Source organism: Rhinolophus ferrumequinum, chromosome 15, assembly GCF_004115265.2.
Source record: "Rhinolophus ferrumequinum isolate MPI-CBG mRhiFer1 chromosome 15, mRhiFer1_v1.p, whole genome shotgun sequence".
In the NCBI taxonomy this organism is placed as follows: Eukaryota; Metazoa; Chordata; class Mammalia; order Chiroptera; family Rhinolophidae; genus Rhinolophus; species Rhinolophus ferrumequinum.
In genome coordinates this window covers 46,760,340-46,769,689 of record NC_046298.1, presented here as the reverse complement: position 1 = coordinate 46,769,689, position 9,350 = coordinate 46,760,340, and positions in this window count along the sequence as shown.

Here is a 9,350-nt window from a genome sequence, read left to right as displayed (position 1 = left end):
TCAGCCAGGTGATTTCCTTTGGCTTCCAAGGAGTCAAGTTTAGAATGCCCCGGAATCTTAATAATGGCTAAAGCATCAGGTAAAAGTATAGCGTCCAAAAAAAAAAAAAAAACCAAACAAAAAAAGCATAGCGTCCAATAACTTCTGTACTTATGGACCATTTTTAATTTTGTCTCCATTGGAGGTAAGGAAACCACATTTCCATAGCATTCCAAAGTCGTGGGCGACCCCAAAGGCATATCTGCTGTCAGCATAAACATTGACAGTTTTGCCCTTTTTTAAAATGCAGGCTCGAGTGAGGGCATATGATTCAGCCTGCTGTGCTGAAAAAGCCATGGGCAAAGGTGCTACCTCAGTGACTTCAGAAGGAGTTACAACAGCATAACCACCACAGTACTCACCATTGTCGTTTTTTAAGTAAGAACCATTGGTAAACCATAAAAAAATTAGCTTTACCCAGAGTTGTTTTCTGCAAATCCTCACGAGGAGTCAGGAAGTGATCATTTAACGTCAGATAGTCATGAGGAGCTTCCTCACTCTCGGAAGGAAGAAAAGTAGCTGGATTAAGGTTGTTACAATGTGAAAGGGTTATATGGGAAGCAGTTAAAAGGATTTCATAGGAAGTAAGGCGGCTGACAGATGCTGGGTGTCACGAGAATTCAGGAGAACTTTAACTGCATGAGGCACAAAAATGGTTAAAGGGGATCCTGCAACAGTCTTCTCTGTTGCCTTAACCAGGAGGGCAGTGGCAGCAATGGCTCTGAGGCAAGGAGGGTACACCTGAGCCATAGGGTCCAGTTGTTGGCTATAGTATCCTAAGGGTTTATGTTGATCCCCATGTTTCTGAGTGAGCACCCCAAGGGCATTTCCTTCCTTTTCATGCACAAAAAAGAAGGAAACCTGGTGGTTAGGATGTCCAAGAGCAGGTGGGTTTATTAAACTCTCCTTTAAGGTCTTGAAGGCCACATCATCCTGTTCTTCCCATGAAATTGGGTCAGGACTGTCATTCTTTAATAGGACACATAGAGGTTTTGCCAGAAGAGAAAGACTGGGGATCCAATTCCAGCAATAGTTGACTAGTCCAAGAAAACCTCATAACTGACGCTCAGTTTTGGGCCTCGGAAAACTTAGGATGCCATGGAGCCTGACTGGATCCAGGCGCAGACCATGTTCCGATAGCAGATGTCCCAAGTATTGAACCTGAGCTTGGGCAAGTGTAATTTCTCTTTAGAGACCTTATGTCCCTAAGGTCAATAGTGTCAACAAATGGATGCCATTATCCTTTGACGAAACCTGAGAAGAACAAAGAAGTAAGCCATCCACATATTGTAACAAAGTAGAACCTTTAGGGAAAATTATATCATCCAAATCGGTCTTCAGAATATGTGAAAAGTAAGAAGGGCTGTCAGTAAATCCCTGAGGCATTCCAGTCCAGGTAAATTGCTTTCCTTCCCAAGTGAAAGCAAAAAAGTATTGGTTATCTTCATCAACTGAGATGCGAGCGAATGCACTGCATAAATCAATAACTGTAAAGAATTTACTTCCTGCTGGAATAGATGCCAGCAGTGTATGAGGGTCAGGAATGATAGGATGTTGAGGGATAACAATGTGGTTTATCGCTCGGAGGTCCTAGACAAACCCCTACCCTTGTCCACCACAGGTAAGATAGGAGCGTCACAAGGGCTAGTGCAAGGAATAATAAGACCCTGAGTTATGTCAGCTTCTATTATGGGCTTTATATCTTAGCCTCTTTACTTATCTGATATTAATTGTGGGCAGAGGCTTTAAGGGATAAATTTGAACCTTGATAGGAGGTGCACTGTGAATCCTGCCAATATCAATTGAAGATTTTGTTCATAAAGAAAATGGTAGTTGGTCCAATAGGGACCATTGATCAGTTCTCTCAGATTCAGTTACTTTACTATCAGAGACAGCAGAAATAAAAGATGCTGAAATGTCATGTAATTCACCTGATTGATGATTCTGATGGTTACCATCAAACTCTAACCTTATTTCTCCTGTTGTTTAATATTTTCTGTTAAAAAAAATTTTTTTTATTGGGGAATAATGGGGGACAGTGTGTTTCTCCAGGGCCCATCAGCTCCAAGTAGTTGTCCTTCATTCTAGTTGTGGAGGGTGAAGCTCAATTCCAAGTCCAGTCGCCGTTTTCAATCTTTAATTGCAGGAGGCGCAGCCCACCATCCCATGCGGGAGTTGAACTGGCAACCTTGTTGTTGAGAGCTCGTACTCTAACCAACTGAGCCATCCTGCCACCACTCTGGAAGCTCAGCAGCAGCTCGTTGTCTTCAAAGTTGTAGAGGGCACAGCTCACTTGCCCATGTCGGAATCGAACTTGCAATCCTGTTGTTCAGAGCTCGTGCTGTAACCAACTGAGCCATCCAGCTGCCTCTATTTTTCCTTTTTTGAGAAAAGGATATTCCAGCATGATAGTTCTCTAAGAAGTCTCTGCCTAATAAATGGGTAGGGGCAGAAGAACTAAGGAGAAAAACAATGTTCATCTCTTAAGGGACCTAGACAAAAGGGAATAGGTTCAGATAATGTGAACCTGTTGAGGTTTATTTGAAATCCCCACTATGTGAAATGTCGTATTATGCTGAGGCAGGAGCCGGTTTATAACAGTGGGGTTGAACACTGAAAGTGTAGCACCGGTGTCAATAAGAACAGAAATTGTTTCCTCCCCAATTTGAAGAGAAGTCTCTTTGAGGACTGGAAAAATCCCCTGTAGTTCTTCAGAGCCCTGTCACTGGGAATTAGGAAGGCCTGAAAGAGGTTGGTCAGGAGGCAGAGAGCATCTTGTATGCTTAAACTTATGGCAATCCGTTTTCCACCGTTCTTGCTCCTTGCACTGATGGCAAAAAGTTGGAGTTCTCTGGTTTCCCACAGGACCTCCCATTTGCCTTTGCTGAACCAACTGAGACAGTCAAATGTCTTGGCAATTTTACTTCTAGGTGGCCTGCCTAGGGTATGAGTGAGCTCATCTGCCAAATTTACCAAGTCTAAGGTAGGCATTCTTCCCCATCCCATCCTGGATCTCTTAACCAAGTCGGAAAGGTCTTCATTCAGCCCATTGACAAACAAAGAATGAAAAGCTGTCCATGTGTGGCCAGTATCCGAAAGAAGACCTGAATTTTCCTTAACAATGACCTGGACTATTTCATAATAGTCATTTACAGATTCCTCAGGCCTTTGTGAACAATCCTGAATTTTGTTCCAATCAATAGCCTTTGGAAAAGCCTCGGAATTGCTCGATGTAGTTTCCTAGCAAGTTCCCTGGCTTCCTCCCAATAATGGGAGGTTTGCTTTTTTAAATCCCTTTCAGGATGTACCCATCCAGCAATTCTCATCCAATGTCTGGCTTGGACTTCACCAACCAACATATTAATTAGCTGATATAAATCAGAAAATCCAGGCCGATAAGCTTGAATAGTAATATCAAATTCCTTAGCAAAATTATTAGAATCCTTAGTTACCTTAGGAAATTTCTGTACTATAGCTCATAACTCAGCTTTGGTCCACGGAATGTAGGAGATGTGGGGTTTACTAGGATCCCCAGAGGGTTTAATCTTAAATGGAAAAGTACTGATAGGTTCCAAGGAAGAAGAGAGAGAAGATTCCGGAGAAGATGCTGCCGGGGGGGTGAATTGAAAGTGGAGGAGGTGGCAATGAAGAACAAGATGGCTTCAGAGGTAGAGTTTGAGACAAAGGAGGAGTGGGGGAAGGGCAAGGCAGTGTAGAAGAGGGAGGACAGGAGGTTTCAGGTACCATTTTATTTCTTTTTAAATTTTTAACAGTCTCTGTTAACTTTGAGACTTTATTTTGTAAAAAGGTAACTTTAGATTCACAGTCTTCTTCAGAGGCCTCCATATACCACTCCAAATGGGCCTTTCCATTCCTCTTTCTTAGTTTCAGTGCTGTTAGTATACAATCTAGCATTTAGAAACTCAAGTTTGGGAATCTCAAAAGTTCCCCAAAGTGACCACTGATATTTATAATTATCCATAGTCAGATCTGTCCCTTTAGTTAAATATATGCATGAAGATTCCCCAGGGGTTTTAAACATACACTGGACCAGTGTCCCGGGAGGAGGGACAGTTATAGAAGGCTTAGACATCAGAGATCCCATTTTTTTTTTAACATTGGGCCCCAAACAATTCACTACTCAAATAATCTGCAGGTTCTTTAGCTCACCTCTAGAACAGTCTGGTCACTGAACTAGGCCGAAGGCTTAAAGCCAGTTCCAGGAAAATAACCAACTCTTAGGGAGTTAAGTTACAGGCTGAGCTGGCACTGGGCCGAAGTCAGTTCACAACTCAAGCAAACCGGGAATATTCAGCTCACCTCACTCTCACCTTCTGGAACAGTCTGACCACTGCAAATCAGACAGAAGGCTAGAGCCAGTTCCAGGCAAATAACCAACTCTCTCAAGGAGTTCAGTTCTTGGTGAGCTGGGTGGCACTCCGTCAACTTTCTCAATGAGACAGCATGATCTAATACTGGCTAAAACTGACCAATTTCAGTAGAAATAACCTTACCCCCCAAGGGGCATTAGGCAAAGGCCAGCTTTTATCTCAAAGGACAGCCTGCTTTCTGAAGAAATCAAGCCAACATGCCATGAGTAGACAAAGAAATAAGCCTTAAAACTTACACACACACACGCACGCATGCACAGCAAGAAACGAAAACAAAAACAAAAATACCTTTAAAATAATTCCTGAAATAAAGCCTGGAGAACACCAGATGCAAAAAAAACCGGTTGGCTCAACCCAGGAGAGAAACCCACCTCAGGCTTCTAAGCCAGGGAACGAAGGTCGAGCCAACACAGCTCATTTAGGCACCATAGCTTCACTCACCGGTCAGAAAGCCCTCGGAGTTCCATTCCTCTCTGGGCCCCATGTTGGGTGCCATTAATGTCAACTGGCCAAATAATTCTCCAGGTTATCCACCAAAATAAATGGTTTACTCAAGAAAAGAAAAAGAAACAGAACCACCAAGAAGTGCATGCATGCACACTCGCCAGCTGGTCTGTCCATTGGCCTCCCACATGGGAAAAAGGTTGAAGGGCCCAACATGGCTTCCCCTTTTATTGGCATCCCTTCCCCGGAAGTTACCACAGAGTTCAACAGGAAGTCAAGACTAGAGCATTGTGGGGACAGAGCCCCAAAAAGCAGTTTCCAGGCTCTCAGCCTCACATAGAAAGGTGCTGGTTCAGGTAGTAAATGGCCATCAACTGTGATCAAATGGCCAGCAGCTGTGGCTAGTTGGCCGTCAGCTGTGACCAGTGAGCCATTGGCCATGAATATAACTGCCGTGGCTACACTAGCAAAAAAAAGGGGGGAGCTAACAAGAAGATGGTGGCTGAGTCTGCAAGCGGCACAGTAAGGGTTGAGAATTGTGTTGCTCCTGGTTCCTGTGTTTCCAACCCAGCCGCCAGTGAGAGTATAGTGGTGTGACTCCCTACCTATGGTTCCGTGGGTGTTCCTTTTTGGCCTTGCCGTGTCCTGCGTTCTTGTGTGGGGAGTGGGAGCTGAGACCCCGCAGGACGCTCCGCATGACACTTGGCGTAGTCGGCAGGATCCCCGAGCAGGCCACCCTGCACGACACATGGCGCAGCGAGCAGGGTACGGTGTCGGCCAAAGCTCTCCGAAGGACGGTGGAGCAGTTTGTACCTATGAACACTCAGCCTCAGGAAAACCAGGAGGAGCAGCTGCCGGAGAGCTGGACCCCGTGGAGGGGTGGGAAGATGTGGACGGTTCCCCAACCAGCAAAGGCGGAGAAAGCGAAGGTCCTTGCAGCCCTGTGAGCTGGGAAGTGCTTGCTGAGGCAGCCCGGATGCAGGACTTGTAGTCCCAGGAGGAAAGGCTTGCTGAGTCCTCCGTGGGAGCTGAGGGTGAGGTCAAGGTCATCCCTCACCCCCAGGACAGCCCTGGCAAATGACTATGGACTATGGGGAATTGCCTTCCATCCCTAATTTAATGGACAGCTTGACTGTTTGGGAACATCCCACCATGTAGTGGAACTGGCGGATGTTTGCTTTTGTGTCTTGACCGGCCACCATTGAGAATATATAAGCACCTTGACTGTGAGCCGCTGTTGTTCCAGCACAGTGCCATGAGAGGCCCAGAGAGAGTGGTAGTGCCCTGAGAGCCCTGGCTGTGTCCAGGAAGTCTGGCTGAGCCCAGAGAGAGTGGCAGTGCCCTGAGAGCCCTGGCTGAGTCCAGGAAGTCTGGCTGTGTCCAGAGAGAGTGGCAGTGCCCTGAGAGCCCTGGCTGAGTCCAGGAAGTCTGGTTGTGTCCAGAGAGAGTGGCAGTGCCCTGAGAGGCCCTCGTGTGCCCGGGGAGACTAGTGGTACCCTAAGAAGTCCAGGAAGTCTGGCTGTGCCCAGAAGTACTGGTGGTGCCCTGAGAAACCCTGGCTGTACCCGGGGAGACTAGTGGTACCCTAAGAAGTCCAGGAAGTCTGGCTGTGCCCAGAAGTACTGGTGGTGCCCTGAAAAACCCTGGCTGTGCCCGGGGAGACTAGTGGTACCCTAAGAAGTCCAGGAAGTCTGGCTGTGCCCAGAAGTACTGGTGGCGCCCTGAGAAACCCTGGCTGTGACCAGAGAGCTTGGCTGTGTCCAGGAAATAGCATTCACCTCCAGGCTCCTCGTACAGGGCCCCTCGCGGAAGACGCTTGTTGCGTAGATTGTGAGGCGAGAGCCTGTAGGGGTGGAGTGTGGGGACAGAGCCCCAAAAAGCAGTTTCCAGGCTCTCAGCCTCACATAGAAAGGTGCTGGCTCAGGTAGTAAATGGCCGTCGACTGTGATCAAATGGCCATCAGCTGTAACCAGTGAGCCATTAGCCGTGAATATAACTGCCGTGGCTAGGCTAGCAAAAAAAAGGGGGGGAGCTAGCAAGAAGATGGTGGCTGAGTCTGCAAGCGGCACAGTGAGGGTTGAGAATTGTGTTGCTTCTGGTTCCTGTGTCTCCAACCCAGCCGCCTGTGAGAGTATAGTGGTGTGACACCCCTACCTATGGCTCTGTGGGTGTTCCTTTTTGGCCTAGCCATATCCTGCTTTCTTGTAGAGGGAGTGGGACCAGAGACCCCGCCTGACACCCCGCACGACAAGCATTAACGAGGGTCCCAGCTACACCCACAGTCCTCCCAACTCTATGATTAAGCATTTTAAGATGCCAGTTCACTTTTATCAAAGTTAGTGGAAAAGAAATATTGAGAAAGGAATTTTATATATGTAAATATTAGAACCCAATTATGCTTACCTCCTAAGTCAATATAAACTAACTATTAATATATTAATTCTGATAGAAGCGGAAGTGGATGTGTATTTAAAAAGGGGGGGGGGCAGCCGGTTAGTTCAGTTGGTTAGAGCACAGTGCCTTTAACAAGGTTGTCAGTTCGATCCCCATATGGACTGCTGTGAGCTCTGCCCTCCACAACTAGATTGAAACAACTACTTGACTTGGAGCTGATGGGTCCTGGAAAAACACACTTAAATACCGTAAATAAAAGTTTTTTTAAAAAATGGCCCTTTATAATGGCTGCTGAGGCACAGAAAATTTATTTACGAAACTCTTGCTCTCCTCCTGGTCTCTAGAAATTTTTAGGTAGTAATTATAATTTACACCATTGTGTTCTTATAGCTTTAGCCCCTATTTAACCTTAAAGTTACATTTCCCAGTTATACAACTAGCAGAAATCAGGTTAATAAATGCCACTGAGTGCTTCCAATGTAAATTAGATAGGCCATATTAAATAAAAAAGGTGAATGGTTATGTCCCCAATCTATATGGAATTCTGAATTCACCCAATTCTGGCCTATCGTATGCACCCCTGTTGCAGAATCCAAGACCGGAAAGAACCCAAGCGGCCTCAGAGAGTTAGGAGAGTCAGCTTTATTACGCTGGTGGGCTCAGCGGAATCCTTCCCAAAAGACTGAGCCTCTAGCAAGGTTTTGAGCAGGTTTTTATGGGTTAGGGACTTCCTTTGTTAAGGTCCGGAATTGTCCCCCTCAGACAGACAGAGAACACGCACAATAATGCAAGTCACACAGCGAGGTTTATTTCCAGCCGGCTGGGGTCCGAGTCTCTGCCCGACGCAGCGGGTTTTAACAAGGACCCCAAACACTTAAAGCCAAGGGTTTATATAGCATTTTCAAGGCTTTCCATAGCTTGAGAGAGTACTAGATAAACTTACAGGACTTACATAGCTTCAAAGAGTATAAGATTTACTACAGGACAAGGAGACCAGGAGTATAAGATAAGCTACAGAACTTGCATAGCTATAAGGCGTATAAGATAAGCTACAGAACTTCTAGTCTCCATGCTGCAACTGCCCACATCCTGGAATTTTATAATTATGTTGTTTCAGGCTAGGGGCTGTTAACCCTGACCTTAAGATAGCAGTTCTCATGCTAACAGTCTCTTATACCTTGAGTCAGGGAAGGGGTAAGTGTCCTCTGGTGATTGGCTCAAGGTGTGGCTCGGAGGGGGTTATGCGGAAGTGGGCTGGGGCTTCGGCTGGGGACTTGTCTCTCCGCTCGGGCCACCACTTTAGGTCGGTTCCATGTGGCAGGGAACCATTTTAAGATCAGTTTCCCCATCACCCGAACAAACAGCAACATACGGAATATGGGAAGAGGACATTTTTATTGGGAAGGGTTAGAAAATTCTTGTCATACTGATTTCTACTGTAATGACACCAGGTTTGTAGTAAATACTCTGGGACTAAGTGTAATACTAAAATCATAGGCAAATTAACTTTGCCTGAAGTTAAAAAACCCATGATAATATTGATACTGAAAATCCAATGTATTGGGAAATTGAACTTAATTCTCCCCATGAAGTCCTTTCTATGGAAACTAATTGGCCAAAAGAAAAATGTGTACTTCTAGGTCCTGAAATAATCGAGTCTTCATAGGTGTTTGCTTCCCTCAGACTCATACTTGTCTAATGTTGGACATTTTCTGCTCCTAATCGGTGTTACTGGTTTAATACCATTGCTCTTGGTCCTAGTTTGTACATGTTGTACTAGATGCAAAAAACAATGGTCCAACCTTCAGCAAGACAAAGGCTGACACTTGCTAGGAATGAGCCTTCCTAATACCGTGGGACCACACTATCCAACCAAAGGTTGGTCATCAATGCATCCTTCAGATTGATTTATGACCAAAAGGGGAACTGAGGATGGAAAAGAGTTCACCAGTTTAATCCTGACAAGGTCGGGAGACTGAAAACAAACACATAACATGGCGTGAACCTAAAAAAAAAATCATAACTAAGGTGGCTCATGGCGGGAAGTCACATCTTCAGCCTGAGGCTCCCTTCATAAAGTCT